This window comes from Sarcophilus harrisii, chromosome X (genome assembly GCF_902635505.1).
Source record: "Sarcophilus harrisii chromosome X, mSarHar1.11, whole genome shotgun sequence".
NCBI classification, from domain to species: domain Eukaryota; kingdom Metazoa; phylum Chordata; class Mammalia; order Dasyuromorphia; family Dasyuridae; genus Sarcophilus; species Sarcophilus harrisii.
The window spans coordinates 65,831,484-65,847,365 of record NC_045432.1 but is presented as its reverse complement, the minus strand read 5'-3'; the positions used below and the strand labels follow the sequence as shown (position 1 = coordinate 65,847,365).

Genomic DNA, 15,882 nt, shown 5'->3' with positions numbered 1-15,882 from the left:
TTGTCTTATCTACTAGTAAATCTAGAAAAGGCGATTTTCACCTGTACACTCATGGAATCATAGGTTTTCATAGCTCGAAGAGATCTCCAAGATCATTACATTTAGGCTCAACTGGTAGAGGAGAAAATGGAAAGCTACAGCACATCCCCAGTGACTCATGCATGGTTGCTAAATGGACTCTAGAAAGCAAACTTCATTCTCTCTAGCTAATTTTAGTCCCAGATCCAGGATGTCATCAGACTATTAAATACTAGTAACAAGAATAACTGTACTACTAGCCGGATCCCGATGCAGTGCTACTCAGTACAGCTTTCTTGGTCAACAGTGAATCGGTGCTGTCTTTTAGCCATTTCTATCTCATTGTTCTCCTATTCTTCGCCACTTAGACTCGAATCTAAGGACGGAGCTTCAATTGACCTAGAGACATTTATTTACCTTGTTCAATCATACATGTGACTGGAGTATAAATATAAATATCCATGAATATTATTAGGTTATTCCCAATGTGAGCTGGAAGAGTAACTGAGAAAATACATTGTCCTCATTTTATCCATTCTATGTCAACCTAATTTTGATCCCCATCGAATAAAAATACAGTTTATATTTAATTGAGGGACATTGTAAAGGTAGCTTTATTACCCAAAGCATGTAAATATTGTGAATGTTCTCTTAATACAGATTTGGAGACTTTGTGAAATGTCTTTTTGAGCCGATATACTTTTTATAGTCATTATAGTTTACTATGAAATGCATTAGGTTTTTAAATACCTATTGTAAAGCTCTGAGGAGCTATACTCTCAGACCAAGGATCATTAGATATGCCATAATACATTGTTCTTATTTCTGTGGAGCTCAACATTTCCACTCAAGGTGATCTGGGCCTACTTCCTCATCATCTATCAGCGAGCTAGTGCTTATGGGGGCAATGACTTCATTATTCATTGTGTGCTCTAGGAGGTAGAAATAAATTCCCAGTTTTTCTAAAGTTAATAGCAAAAATACAAAGCCCTAGTATATAAAAAAACATTGAAATGCATTTGGGGATTAATAAATTGTGTGCAAGAATAATAGAAGAAATGTGTGTGTGAGTGATTAAAAAATTATAGACCTAGGTCTTGAAGGGACTCCAGCCTGTGTTCTTCAGCTAACACATCATTTCTTTATTTCCTGCTGACACCCCTGATAACTCTTTTGCTGATAATTAACTTGATGTTGAATATCCAGCCTAAATTCTGATGTATAATTGGCTAATTGGGTTACTCCTTAGAAGTAGATTTTTTTAAAAAAAATATCATTAGCATAATAGCAACTATAAATTGACTCTTACATAAGTCTAATAAATGTCATATTAGAATTAGGTTTATTGTTTTCAAAGAGATATTTGCATTTCTTTTTTCTTTTGGTATAGAGATACTGATAAATGATAATACAGAAATAAACTCACATCAACTATCTTTCAGGCAGAAATGCACATAAAATTGATATGTATTTGATTATAAATTTTCCTATTAGGTTTAGACATCCTAGTTTAACCAGTCTTGAAGCAAATGAATTCCTCTAACTGCCTTTCAACCATTTCAGAGCCAGGATCATGGGTAATAGCTTGAAGGACACAATGGAAAATTCCCTTGGCCAGATTCTTATGGGGACAAGAGACTATCCATTGATACATTTCCATAGACCGAGTGAGATCTATTTTGCAAAAACATGAAATTTAAGAATGAAAAGTACTACAACAAATTAGTATTTTTACTAAATATGTTACAGAGTAGGAGTGGTATTATGTTTAACACCTCGCCTCCAAAGATTGAAAGTTGGAAATTTGGGACCCGAGAGGAACATTCAATATGTTTTCCAAAATAATGCTACTCGTCTGTTGAGCACTTTTTCTAGAAATACAAAAGGCAAGTGGCAACTTTAGAAATTCACAGTGTTATCATCCGACTAAAGATGAGGTTTCTGCTAAGTATTTTCCCCAATGATATATGTGAAAATGCCCTGGACTTCAAATAATGAGAGTTAGCTGTAGAGAAAAGTTTTTTTTTTTTTTAAATTGTCTTCCTCTCAGATTTCGCTCTCATTGGTCAGTACTTTAAGATGATGGTCACACATGTTCAAATTTACCTTCTCAAAGTGGAATGGACATGGGTTGCAACTTGGAGGTTTTTACCCCCATCACTTTGGATACTTAGATGGATCTTTATGACTGATATCACTATTCCCTTGACTGATGCAGATCACAGTCCCTCCCATAGTTATCATCCTGTGTGATTTTTGTTCATGTCACTCTGTGAATATCACACCGTGTCTTCCAAATGGGAGGGAAGACTTGTTTTTTTCCTCAAATGTTATCTGCTGAGACTACAGCACTTAGTCTTCTCACATGATACACATTATTTCTGCTACATGATGATAACACATTCTATGCTCATCCAAAGTATACATTATGATGACTTGTATGGCCCTCCTTCTGTGGTTGTCATCATCATTGTTTAAATATCGTGTCCTACTTCTATTAGGTGCCTTTCTGTTGTCCATTGGATCTCCTGGCTTCTGTGATTTTGCTTCTTTGTACATTATGGTGTTCCATGCTTTACAGCCATAAGTAATGAATTAGGAGAATATCAGAACTCAAAAAATGAGCTTTTGGCTAGTACAAGTATCATCTGATTCTTTGGGTATTTTGTTTTTGTTTTTTTGCTGAGGCAATTGGGGTTAAGCGACTTGCCCAGGGTCACACAGCTAGGCAGTGGTAAAGGTCTGAGACCAGATTTGAACTCAGGTCCTCCTGACTTCAGGGCTGGTGTTCTCTCCATTGCACCATCTAGCTGCCCCTCATCTAATTCTTCTTAACACCTTTTTACCCATTTTGCCCCTGGGGAAGTGGAAGAGAACCAATCACATGACAAAGACCAAAACCCATTTTGTGTCGGTATTTTTTCATGTGTTTTCATGTCCAAACCGTTAATTAGGAAGTGGGCAGCCCTCTGATGACTGTGCTTCACTTTCTCTAGAGTAGCAGCCTATAGTTAAGCAGGTGGGTTTGTAGTTCACAAGGGCCTTTTTCTGAACCTCTCCTCAGAATCTTTCCCTCCTGATAAAGCATTCTGGCCTTGGGCTGAACTGGCTTCACCTTTATGGTCCCCTAGAGGTGTAGAGCATTAGAACCCTACTTTGAAATACGCTTTTAATTCCAAAGGGATTTTAAGAGATAGATTGCAAGCCTGAAAATTTGGAAGGAAATTATTTGGTTTTCATATACTGAATAGTTCAAACAGAGGATACAAACCAAATTGCGGCTCTCAGCAGAATTCTGCAGTCATTGCGGATGCCAAAAGAATGCAGAATCCTTGGGGGTTCCATGTTAATGGATCCTAGAAAAATGCGAGGAATAAATATGTGCCATTCCCTAGAATGGGGACAATAAACCAGGAAAAAAACTTATTCCTTTTCATAGGCTCTTGTAGGAGATACCTAGGCAAGATTTTGTATAATCACAGCTATTGAAATAATTTATGCTTCCCTCACCCTATCCCAATCCTACCTAGCTTTTATCCCATGTTAAAACCTGCCCCCCTTCTAAAAAGCTTTCCTTCCTGCTCTCACTCCCCACTGATATCTCTCATCCAAAATTATGAGTGCACACAGCTCTATTTGGTCTGCAGATATGTATATCATCTGCACAACTTCTCTTCCTTAATGGGAGGAACCATGTTTCAGGCTCCTTTCCTTTTGTTAAAGTATTTTCTTTTTTTCCAAGTAGTTCTCAACATCTGCCTTTGCCAAATCTTGCGTTCCACATTTTTCTTCCTCTCTCTTCCGTCCTCCTTCCCTAAGACAGAAATCAATCAATCCGCTATAGGTTAAACATGGGCAGTTCTTCTAAACGTATTTCCATATTCGGCTGTCTTGCCACACAAGAGAAATCGGATCAAAAGGGGGAAAAAACCAAGCAGGCAGACAAACAAGAAGAAAATGAAGACACTGCCTTGATCCACATTCGGGCTCCATGATCTCTCTGGATGTGGATGGCGCTTCCCATCACACATCTTTTGGCATTTCTTTGAATCACTGCATTGTTGACAGAAGGCCAAGTTCAGGCTTCTTTTCTATCCCCCCATGGCAAGTGACCCGGGGGTTAACTGAATATGCGCTTGGTAATGGAGCCTAGCACTGCTAACGTGAAGCCCTCTCTTCGTTTGCCACCTGCTGCTCTGCTTGATTTCACCTCTGTCATCATCTTTATCATCCCTCTCTTAGGGTACCATCTGACATGGTAGCTGGCATGGGAGGAGACCTCTCCTCCCCCTTTTTAAATTTCCTTTCCAGTACTGACTTCCCCCTTAGATTATAAATCCCTTGAAGGCAGGGATTGGGTTTCTTTTTCTTAATTGTGTTCACAGCACAGTGCCGGGCACACAGCGGGTATGTAATAAATGCTTATTGTATTATATCACAACAAATGAAATACCATGATAAGAAAGGCTCATTAATTTGAGAGTCTGTAGAATTTAGCCAGTTTGCCAGTAACACAAATTATGATCCAAGAGAGTGAAATTTCTACAAAGAGAAGCTCTTCAAATATAAAGGAACTACTGATACTATACTGTTTACACAGTAACATTGTGGACAATAATGTCACGTATTATGCCATATGATATTTATACACTAGTAATAGTAATGATAGTAGCATTTATCTATCTACTACTATGTCCTATGCTAAATATTTTTCCCCTGAGGCAATTGGGATTAAGTGGCTTGCCCAGGGTCACACGGCTAGGAACTTTAAGTGTCTGAAGCCAGATTTGAACTCAGTGTTCAAATTTCAGGGCCCGTGCTCTATCCACTGTGCCATCTAGCTGCTCCCATGCTAAATACTTAACAAATATTATCGCAGAGGATCCTTATGACAACCCTGATAGATGCTGTCATTGTTCCCATTTTACAGTTGAATGAACTGAATGTTGCCCAGTTAGTAAGTATATGAGGTCGCATATGAACTCAGGTCTTGTAGATTCCAGGCCCAGAACTCTCCTGCCACATAAGCTGTATGTTTATATTTGCTGATAAATTATACATTTTATTAATGATTTTAATTTCCCCCCTAACCAGAACCTCCCCTCAGAAGGAAATTGAGCATTTGATTGAAACAACTCACCGGATCAGCTGTGTCTGACAAAAGTAGCCTTCATTTTGTACCTATGTATTCTACCCCTCTCCTCCCCAGAATGAAAGTGGTTAATGTATTCATTTTATACCTTTTTCCTGGAGAGAAGTTTCACTTTGGGGCCCTCTTGTTGAAACCAAACCAGATCCCCAATTTGGTGATGAAACTTCTCCCCCTGCTAACTAGAATAGAATATGTAAAAATCCTTAAGTACATTTCATATGAACATCCGAGTCCAAATATTTATCCTTACTGATTATATTAATAATTGGAAGGTGCCCATGTGCTAGAAGTTGTTGTTGTGTTCTTTTTCCCTGACTACTTGCGATGGGTAAAGATTTCAGGGTCAAATTTTCCATTGGTCTCCTCTGAGCAAGCAGAAGCCACGGCGCTCATTGTATAATTAGCTAATTATGCCTTCAGTTTTTCTGAATATAAATGTGAGATCCCAAATTATACCTGTGGGGGAAAAAGATGTTTTGTTCTGTCAGCTCCATCCGTGTTGGCTGAAACGTGCTCAAAGTTTACAAAATTCATTTACCACTGACAGATCTTTACAAAATTCCCCCAGCGTCAGCGTTGTGCACAGGTTTGCTTTTTGATGCCTGTGACATTGGGGAACAAGCCACCTGAAACCTTTCTGTTGAATATGTGGCAAACCTTTCTGCTTATACCTACTTCTGATCATTTTCATTAGTCACCCTTTCCCTTTGAAAGTGTCCGCCCCTGATGCCTGGAACCCTTGCCCTTCTGATTTTCTCCTCTGACTTCCATGGTTTCCATCAAGGCTCTGCTCTAGACCTGCCTTTTCCCCTTCTTCCCTAAACTTTAGGCCTTCACTCTGAGCTGTACTGCACTTATCCTGTATGTGTTCTATTTATACACAGTCATTTAGATCTCATCTCCCCCATTAGCTTATGAATTCCGAGAGCAAGGGCTGTTTGGTTCGGTTTTATTTTGGCCATTCCTTGTAGCCCTAACATGTTAGCATGATACCAAGCACGTAGTAGGTATTACTAATTACTCGCTGACTTGACTTAATTCTGGTAATGTGGCTGTACTCCAAGACCTCAGTTAATGGGGAAAGAGGAAATCCACTGAAGAGCAACATGATTCTTCTAAAATTTAGGGCCTTCCCCCAGCTCCTCTAATCAACATTTTTTTCTTGCAGAAACTACTTGTGGAGAAAAACAAGTACAATAAGTCACACCTTTTCTTGCCTGATGTAGTTGATTTGGCAATGAGACATCCTGTTTAGAATATAAGACTTAGGTTCAAATCTTGTCTCTAATCCTTACCAATTGTGTGACTTTAAGTGAGTAACTTTACATCCCTTCGCCTTACTTTTCTTCTCTCTAAAATGGAAATAAGTGATACGTGAAGCAGCCCCCCTATCTGGGTCATGAGCTTTCATTGAGACATTGCATGTCTAAAATAATCTATTAAGAATTAGTAAAAAAAAAAAAATTGGCAACAACTTTAAAGATAGCCACTGGAAGGGCTGTCAACTTTAAGTATCCTGTATCAGGTGTTCAGTAGACAAAGTATTTAGGAAAAAATGTTTCTAAGTTGGGAATTGGGTGGGTAGGGGGTGAAAAGGAACCTAATCTAAGAACAGAAGTAGTAGCAATGAATGAAAACTATACAAGAGGATAGTTTAGGCTCCGATGTCAGGATCAGAAACAAATAGAGCTGTCCCAAAGTGGAATGGTCCCCACCAAAGAGATCTGGTTGGTTATCTGTACTTGGAGCCAAGTAGAGACAGGGCATGAGCACTGGGGATTCCTTCTGTGTGTGAGTTGGCCTAGGTGGCAACTGAGATCCTTTCTAGTGCTCCCATTTAGTGTTATGCGATCTTGGCAGAATTCAAAAAAGCATTTTAAGTGGGCTTTGACTAATGGCTAGAATGTTAAAATGAAAAGAATATTTGGTTTGTATTAGAAGCAGATGCTTCATAATGATCTGTATCCATTATGGAACAGCTGTCTGTTAGAGAGTTGGCATTTTGCTGATGCCCAAATATTGGTCTCCATGTCCAGTCAGCCCTCATCTCCTGGCATTTCATATTTAAACTTGATCATGTCCTTGCTATCATCCCCCTTCTTTATAAACATAGTTCATTTTGTGCTGATGAGACATGTTAGTTTTCACATTTTTCAAACCTTAAAATCACCTAAGAAATGCCTGAATTGGTTTTAATCCCCCAAACTTGGTTAACAAAAGACATATAGTTAAATCAGGATGATGGATTAATGGGAAGTTATACAATCTTTCATTGCTGAACACATTTTCCCTTGATTGTGATTTTGAAGTGACTGAAGATTTGATCATCTACTTATTTTAAGAATGGATTTTTATTTTTCAAAATACATGTAAAGAGAGTTTTCAACATTTATCCTTGCAAAGCCTTCTCTTCTCAATTTTTCCCCTCCCACCCCTTCTCTCCTCACTCCTAGAGAGCAAGTAATCCAATGTATGATCACCTGTTTTTAGGGTCTATTTTTCCCACTGGGAAGTTTCATTTTTTAAATGACAGGAGTATATGGCCATTTCATCAAAGAAATGTAGATTATAATTGAGTAGTATTTTCTGACTGTTCTCCTTCTAAAGATAGTTCTGGACTTTGATATATAACTTAGAAAATTAGAATTTCTTTTGAAAGGAAGAATGTGTAAATATATATACATATATTATATGTTTATTATATTATTGTTTGTTATTGTATTATTATATATTATAGCTATTTAATGAACTAAGATGCATAATGATCAGAAATGATGTCAGGGAAAACTTCTAAACAATCAGAACTATCCCCAAACTGCCTTAAGAAACCTGGTGGGTTCAAGGTCTTTAAGTGAAGCCCGAGGGAGCCCCTCTTGAGATTTCTAGAGAAGAGACTCATTTGGGAATGAGTTGAGCTTCCCAATTATATAAAGAACTGGTTTGTGTATATATTTTTCAGCCAGGATAAGGATGGCATTGGAGAAAAAATAAACTGGGGCAGCTGATAATTCTTAAGGGCAATTTTTTTTCTGAATGTTGGGAGTGAAAATGATATCCCAAGAAAGGGTTGAAGCCCACTCATCGGGGTGGCCCTTAACAGGCTAAACTAAATTTATCTTTTCTGCAGAAATATCATGAGAGATTTTATTAAACTTTTTTTAAAGAATTGTGGCAAATTTCAGCTTGAGTATCTTTGCTCAAAAAGAAGTAAAATGAATCTTATGTGACCTGTCCTTGATGAAGCAATGCATTTCCTTTTATTGTGACAATTGTTTCTTTTTTTTTTACAGTTGTCTGCTAACCATCCCCTTCATAATGCTCTCTAGAATTTTGCCAAGAACTGATTGAAAGAAGGCAATCCTGCTAGAAGCCTTTTGCAGTGGTCCAGGAAGGAGGGGATGAAGATCTCAACTGGGATGGCATCGGCATGATTTTTGGTAAGGGGATGGAGGGAACTGAAGCTGTAGAGAAAAAGGCATCAACATTGGTGATTTGATATTGGGAGACTCAGGTGAATTGACAGAGTTGTAGATACTAGACATGTGTGTCTGCAAAGTTAAATGTGAATAATTTTAGCTTTCTTATAATCTGGTCAAATTTTCACATTTCAAATCGGGTTTGGCCCGAATATCCAGAGTTCCTCTGTGAGGCAAAGAAATGGTGTCGGATGGCTAAAGAATTGAGGGGGAATTTGTCTCTTAAATGGCATAATAACTGTTTTGCTTAAGTTGTTGTTTTCTTTATACAGTAAACACAGGGTTGAGCAGGTATTAATGGTTCATTCTCTGTGTAGGTTTAACTAAAGGAATGATGAAGGATCAAGGGTATAGACTTCTGATCTTGTTCAATACGGGGGGAAGGAGAGATTGAGGGGGGAGAGAGAGAGATAGGGACAGACACAAAGGCATACAGAGACAGAGAGAAACAGAGAGAGAGAGACTGGCAGCCAGAGAGAGACACAGAAAGAGACAGAAACAGTGACAGAGAGAAGCAGAGGCAGAGAGAGGAAACTCTTTTTAAAATCTTTGCAAAGGGTAATGAAAGGGAATGCCTTCTTTTAGGTAGTCACTGTGGCTCCTTTCTCCTGGAGTGGATGCACCACAAGTATCAGGCTTTTTCACTTTTTAAAGGGGTGGTTGTCTGAGGAGATTTTCTAATTCAGTCGATTTGTTGAAATTCTTCTCAATAGGTTGATTATGAATTTGGCACTGAATAAAAGGCATTTCCATAGATGAAATGAAAAAGAAGGTAGTACATGAAATTGCAAGTACCACATGAGTCTGCTTTTCTTTTACATTATTAAAGTTGCAGTGTATTGAACTTATGAACTCTGTAAAGCTATTAGTTTCTGAAATTGTCAGCTCGGCTGTGCTAATTTTAACTTGTCTCATCTGTTGTTGTTGTTCAGTGGTTTCAGTTATGTCTACGACTTTGTGACCCAACTTGGGCTCATCTTGGCAAAAATACCGGATCTCTTTGTCCTGTTCTTTGTCATCTCATTAAACAGATGAGAAAACTCAGGCAAACAGAATTAAGTTACTTGCCCAGGGTCACAGAGCTAGTAAGTGTATGAGGCTGGGTTTGAACTCTGTTCTTTTTGACCCCGGGCCAGACAGAGCCCATCTCTTCCTCCTGTGCCCTTTTTGAAGGAGCATTTCCAAAGTCTCCTTGCCCAGGAATCTTTCCCTTAATATCATATCCCTTTAAAACAACTCAATTGACTTCATCTTAAATGTTCACAGAAATCATAGATTCTCCCACCTGGAAAGAATATAAGAAAGTATCATAGGATTTAAAGCCAGATGGGATCTTATGGGTGTCCAGTTTTTTCTTTATACATGGGATGAAAGTGAGGACTTCCAAGATAGTTAAATTCTTTCCCTGGTGCCCCTCAAACCTCCATCTTTTGGCACAAAATCCACTGCTCTGAACATTCCACCATTTTGTCTCCATTACTGTTTTGATTTGCAAACTAATTATCCAGTGACTTCTTTGAAATCACCTCCAGGGCTTATTTCCATCTCTGTTTTCTGTTGTGATTTTTTTGGTAAGCTCCCTTAGAGCCGGTTCTTCTTTCTTATGGGCCTTCTAAGTCATGACTCTGAGTGTATGTCAGAATTTGAGTTATATGTGCTGATTTCCTATGCCAATGAAAGATGTGATTTTAACTAAATTTTTGAAAACTTCAAAAAACAGTGGTTTAGCAATAATTATGTCACAAATTGAGCAAACTATTTTCTCCACAGGGGAAAAAATCATAAATTAGAATTAGTAGAGGGTTTCCCATGAACTGCTATGTATGGTTCATCTTTTTTTTTTTTTTTTTCCAGCTTCCAGATCAGTTCTTAATGCCATTTCTTTCCGACTCCTCTCTTGTACATATACTCAACAGCCCTTTCTCTTGGGCCTTTTCCTCCCACTTTTTCTCTCAGGCCTTTTCTTCATACATATTTTACCCCCTTTTCCCACAATGTACCTAGCTCTGTGGGGAGTCACTACACCCCCTACCCCCAACCCATCTTTCTCCAATCCATCTTTCCCCAATCCGGCTTTCATTGGATTGGGTACTTTTGAGGAGGCAACTCCCACTATTCCCATGATTTAGTTGCATTGGATAGTGTAAGGAGGCTCCTCCCCTCACAGAGGTTTTTCTCCCTTTCCCACAATGCACCTAGTTGCTATGGTCCTTCTTCGGTAGCAGCAGTCAGCCAATACTGTGGGAGACCTGCGCCACAGTCGCAGTTGCCGCTGTTGTCGGAGTTGAAGTCGGAGTTGAAGTCGGAGTTGAAGTCGGAGTTGAGTTGAAGTCGGAGCTGGTGGAGACCATCTGATCGAGCTTAGAGGAGAAGACCATAGAGGTCAACACCCAGACGCCCTGACGTTCTGTCATATTCTTACCTGTCTTGCCAAGTGTGGTAAGTCAACCCCCTCCGTCCCCCTACACCCCGCCCCGTTTCCTCACTCTCCTCGACCCATGTGGTCAGTCCTGTATATTAGGCCAAGGTCTGTTCTCCATGCCCCTCCTTTTCTCCTTTCCCCACCTCAAATCTTATGGGTCTCTGTTCACCTCATCCCCCCCTCCTCATTCCTCCTTCATCCTATTTCTTTTTTTCCTTTCTTCTTGTTTTCTATACCCTTTCCCGTTTCTTCTGCCCACGTTTCCCATTGCTTTACTCCCTTTTTCCTACCCCTAGGCCATAGTGGTCCAAGCTCCAAGACTGGAGTTGGGAAGAACTGAGTTCAAATGTGGCCCCAGATGCTCACTTTTTGTGGAATCTTGTCCTATCTCAGTTTGCTCAGCTGTACAATGGTCCTCAATAAGAGCATTGTCGTAGGAATCAAGTTAGAAAAGTGTTTCTTGAAGTGCTTAATGCAGTGCTTGACATGCAGTAGGCATTTATTGCATATTTATTCCCATTACTCTACTGTGTTTTGCTCCTCTCTATCCTCCCCGGTCCCTTTTTGGCTTCTTCCCTGATTTCTCAAGGATCCGAGGCTGGGTTTGAATTTAGGTCCTCCTGATCCAGGGCCTGTGCTCTACCCACTGGACCATCTAGCTGTCCCTCAAACCTGCATCTTTTGGCACAAAATCCATTGCTTTAAACATCGCACCACCATTTTGCCTCCTTTACTGTTTTGCTTTGAAAACTAATTCTCTAGTGAATTCTTTTCCATCTTCTCTAAGACTTATTTAGGTCTCTATTTTGTGATGTGATTTTTGGTAAGCTTCCTTGGAGTCAGTTCTTCTTTCTTAAGGACTTTAGAAGTCATAATTCTGATTGTATGTCAGACTTCCTGTGCTGATGAACAATGAGGTTTTAACTTAAATTTTTTAAAAGTCTAAAAGCTTCCAAAACAGTGGTTTAGCAATAATTATGATGTCACAAACTGAGCAAATCAGTTTCTCCAGAGGGTAAAAAATCATAAATTAGAATTAGCAGATAGTTTCCCATGAACCACTATGGTCCATCTTTTTTTTTTTCAACTTCCTCTGCTATCATTTTCCTCCTCTACCTTTCCCTGCCCCCTTCTCCATTTCCTTCACTCCCCCCTTCATCCCTTTCTTCTATTGTCCCATTCTCCTTTCCTTCTCCCTCATCCTACTCTCATTTTACCTCACCTCACTCCTTTGGGCCTATTCCATCCTTCCACCACCTCATCCTTCCCTGCCTCAAAATTGCTAATGCCCCTTCCCCCCTGATGTTCCCTCATCCTTCCCTGCAAAGAAACTGATCGTGGTTTCTCCTCTTCACCTGATGCTCCCTACTCTTCCTTCCCTGCCTCATGACCTTCTACTTTATTATCACCTCCCCCCTCTTGCTAGCAGTTTCACAGCCCCTGGTCTATTTCATTGACCTCACAGAGCCCTTATACTTGTAAATGGTTTACATTTAGCTCCATAAAGTTATATATCAGACTCTGCCTTATTAACATTTTCAGAACATACTTTTAAGTTCATTTTGTATTAGTAACATTTTCTTAATTACTTTCTGAAGTTGAAATTGTCAAGAAAAATTCGACTGTGGTTTGGAAGCCAATAAGGGACAGCTCCATCAGAGCCCTAGGCCCTAGTGCTTACTAGCCACATTGCTCACCCTTCTACTGCTCCTAGGCTATTCTGCTCCTTTACCACCAAGTGCTCTAGCCAGCTTTTTCCTCTAACTCCAAGGTCTTCTTCTTGCATCCAGGATTCCAGAACCATGAAGCTGACAGACGTTGTCATACGGAGCTTTCGAGTAGCCAAGGTCTTCCGCGAGAACACAGACAAAATCAAGAGCTTTGATTTCAGCCCCACCGGCGAGACCGTCGTCTCAAGCAGCACCGATGACGTTATCATCGTGTATGACTGTCAGGAGGGCAAGCCAAAGAGAACGCTCTACAGTAAGAAATACGGGGTAGACATAATCAGATATACAAGGGAAGAAGACACTGTAGTATATAGCTGTAGCAAAATAGATGATACCATCAGATACCTGGCTGTGAATGAGAACAAATACATTAGATACTTCCCTGGGCACCACAAGAGTGTCGTGGCCTTATCCATGTCACCAGTAGACAATACTTTTCTTTCTGGGTCTGTGGATAAAACCATCAGACTCTGGGATCTCCGATCTCCTAACTGCCAGGGCTTAATGCATCTCCAGGGAAAGCCAGTTTGTTCTTTTGACCCAGAAGGATTAATTTTTGCAGTCGGGATCAATTCTGAGATGGTTAAACTTTATGATCTCCGCTCTTTTGATAGAGGGCCATTTGCAACCTTCAGAATGCAACAAGAAAATACCTGTGAGTGGACAGGATTAAAGTTCAGCAAGGATGGCAAATTCATCCTCTTATCTACCAATGGCCACGTTATCCGCTTGATTGATGCCTTTAATGGCCTAGGGATACATACCCTTTCAGGCTTTAACAACAGCCAAGGTCTCCCACTGGAGGCTTCCTTCACTCCAGACTCTCAGTTTATTATGATTGGCTCTGAAGATGGTAAGATCCATGTCTGGAATGCAGAAACTGGATTTAAGGTGGCTCTGTTAGATGGGAAACATACAAATCCCATAACCTGCTTGCAGTTCAATCCTAAATTCATGACCTTTGCCAGTGCATGTTCTAACATGTCATTCTGGCTGCCTACTCTGGATGACTAATCCTTCCATTGATCAGTGGGGTCTGCACATTGAAGGGCAGGTGGTGTCAGGATGTAGGGACTGAATCTTGGTACAATTTCAATGACGTAAAACATTTTTCACTCAGTCCTGTTTTGTGAACATCACTGAACCTCCTTTAACTTTTTTTTCCCGCCTCCCTTCAAAAGAAATCTTAATGCTGCAGACCTGAAGTCAAAACTCAGTTTTTCTAGTTATGTAGTTCATTATACTTGTCCTTGGATCTGAGCTGTGTCTGGTTTTTGAGCATAAACGTGGACCCTTGTCATAGTCTCCTTTTTATTGTAGTTTTCAACGGGGAGCCAATAAAATCTCGAGCCCCCTTCATCCCCAAACACACAGTTGCACCCCCACTAAAAAGACCTGAAAGAGACTTAAAAATCACATATTCCAACTCTTTCTTTTAAGAAGAAACTTATCTTGCCCCCCCCCCCCACCCAGAAGCTGCCGAGGGTAAGGACTTTTGAACGTTAAATCCCTCACCTTGGGGTGAGGTTGACCTAGTTTTACAGTCCAGCCCAAGCAGTATACCCACCATTAAAAAAAGAAGGATAAGAAAGTGACTGATAAAGACATTTTTAAGACACAAATACGATATCAAGAGGTATAAAGGTCATTAAAACCCTAATAACCAACTCCAAAGAGAAGATTCTAAAATTGGATAAAAAACAAATGAATACTAACTCATCAAAAAGAAATGAAATTATACCTGATTTAAAAAAGAGAAATGAAATAATACCTGATAAAAACTACTGGAGGCCTGTACAATCCAAAGGCAACATGAACAGTAAGAGATTCCCAAACGGTTCAAAAAAGGGAGGAAATCCATCCATAAGAGAAGATTTGAAAGATGATTATGTAAAATAAAAATTCACTTAACAAAAATGTCATTATTCATAGAAAGCATCTCCAAAGACATGAGACATGAACATGTTTGGCTCACGATAACACTGAAGGGGAAAAAACTGACAACGCAAGCATTAGGTGCAAAGAAGTTAAAATAATACGGTCTCTATAAAGGAAAACCATTGACCTTGAATAGAGATAATTTAAAGCTCAAAGACTCTCAGAATAACATGAAAAACTACAAAAGCTGATCATCTTAGTGTAGGAAATAATGTAGGAAAGCCACCCAGAAATTTTTAACACTGAAAAGCAAGCATCAATCAAAAGCATTCACAGTTCACTTCAACAGAAAAAAAAATCCAGGTGTACTGTGTTTAAAATGAATAGTCCTAATACTGACTACAAATGCAACATGTAAGCAGGAAAAAGAACTTTAAATGTAAAGCAAAGCAAGTATTCATATCCATTACAAACTACAGAAGACAATGAAATAGTTTTTTTTTCTGAAAAAAAAATCTCCATCTACAATCAAAAATATTAGGCCATACAAACCGGATAGTAGCCAGCACCAAAAAGAGAAAGAGTAAGAGGGAGACATTTGAGATATTCCTATCCGCCTTCCAAAATCAAACTTAGTCTAGAATAGGATTATGAAATGAATTAGCCTACCTTTAGAGTTTAGTGCATTAGAAAGAGAAAGACCGACCTGTAGGATCGCTAGCTACCACACCAAAAAAGATCTAGAGTTTCATAAAGGCCATGAGAAGACAAAACTTGGAGCAGAGATGGCAAGAAGTGGAAGTGACAGCGGAGGAGCAGAACTGAAGACCAGCAGACCGAACCCCTCAGTACAGGTGAATCATTTTATTTTATGGGATGGAATTGTAGTGGGAGGAGGCCAAGGAACATAGACACAAATGGGTGGGATACCTTTATCAGGTCAGTGGGAAAATATCCAAAAGCTTGTGATCAACACGATGGACTGTAGGAGAATGGGAATGGGATTGAAATGGAGAAATGAAATAAGGGGTCTCAGTCCTGCAAGGGCCTTGGGGAAGGCCCTCCCATAGGGAAAGAAGTATATGACTATGGTAAGAAATGAAGGATCTCACGATGTGTTAAATTGGGGGAGAATTAGTGCATTATGAGAGACCATTATGCCTGCATGAATAATAACCCGAGCCAGGCGATGGGATTTGCAAACTC

General features: G+C 39.6%; 1 pseudogene; it reads left to right on the top strand.

The window, feature by feature from the left end:
• Positions 1-8,472: 8,472 nt before the first annotated feature.
• Positions 8,473-15,535, top strand: LOC116420222 (annotated as a pseudogene).
• The last annotated feature ends 347 nt before the right edge of the window (positions 15,536-15,882 follow it).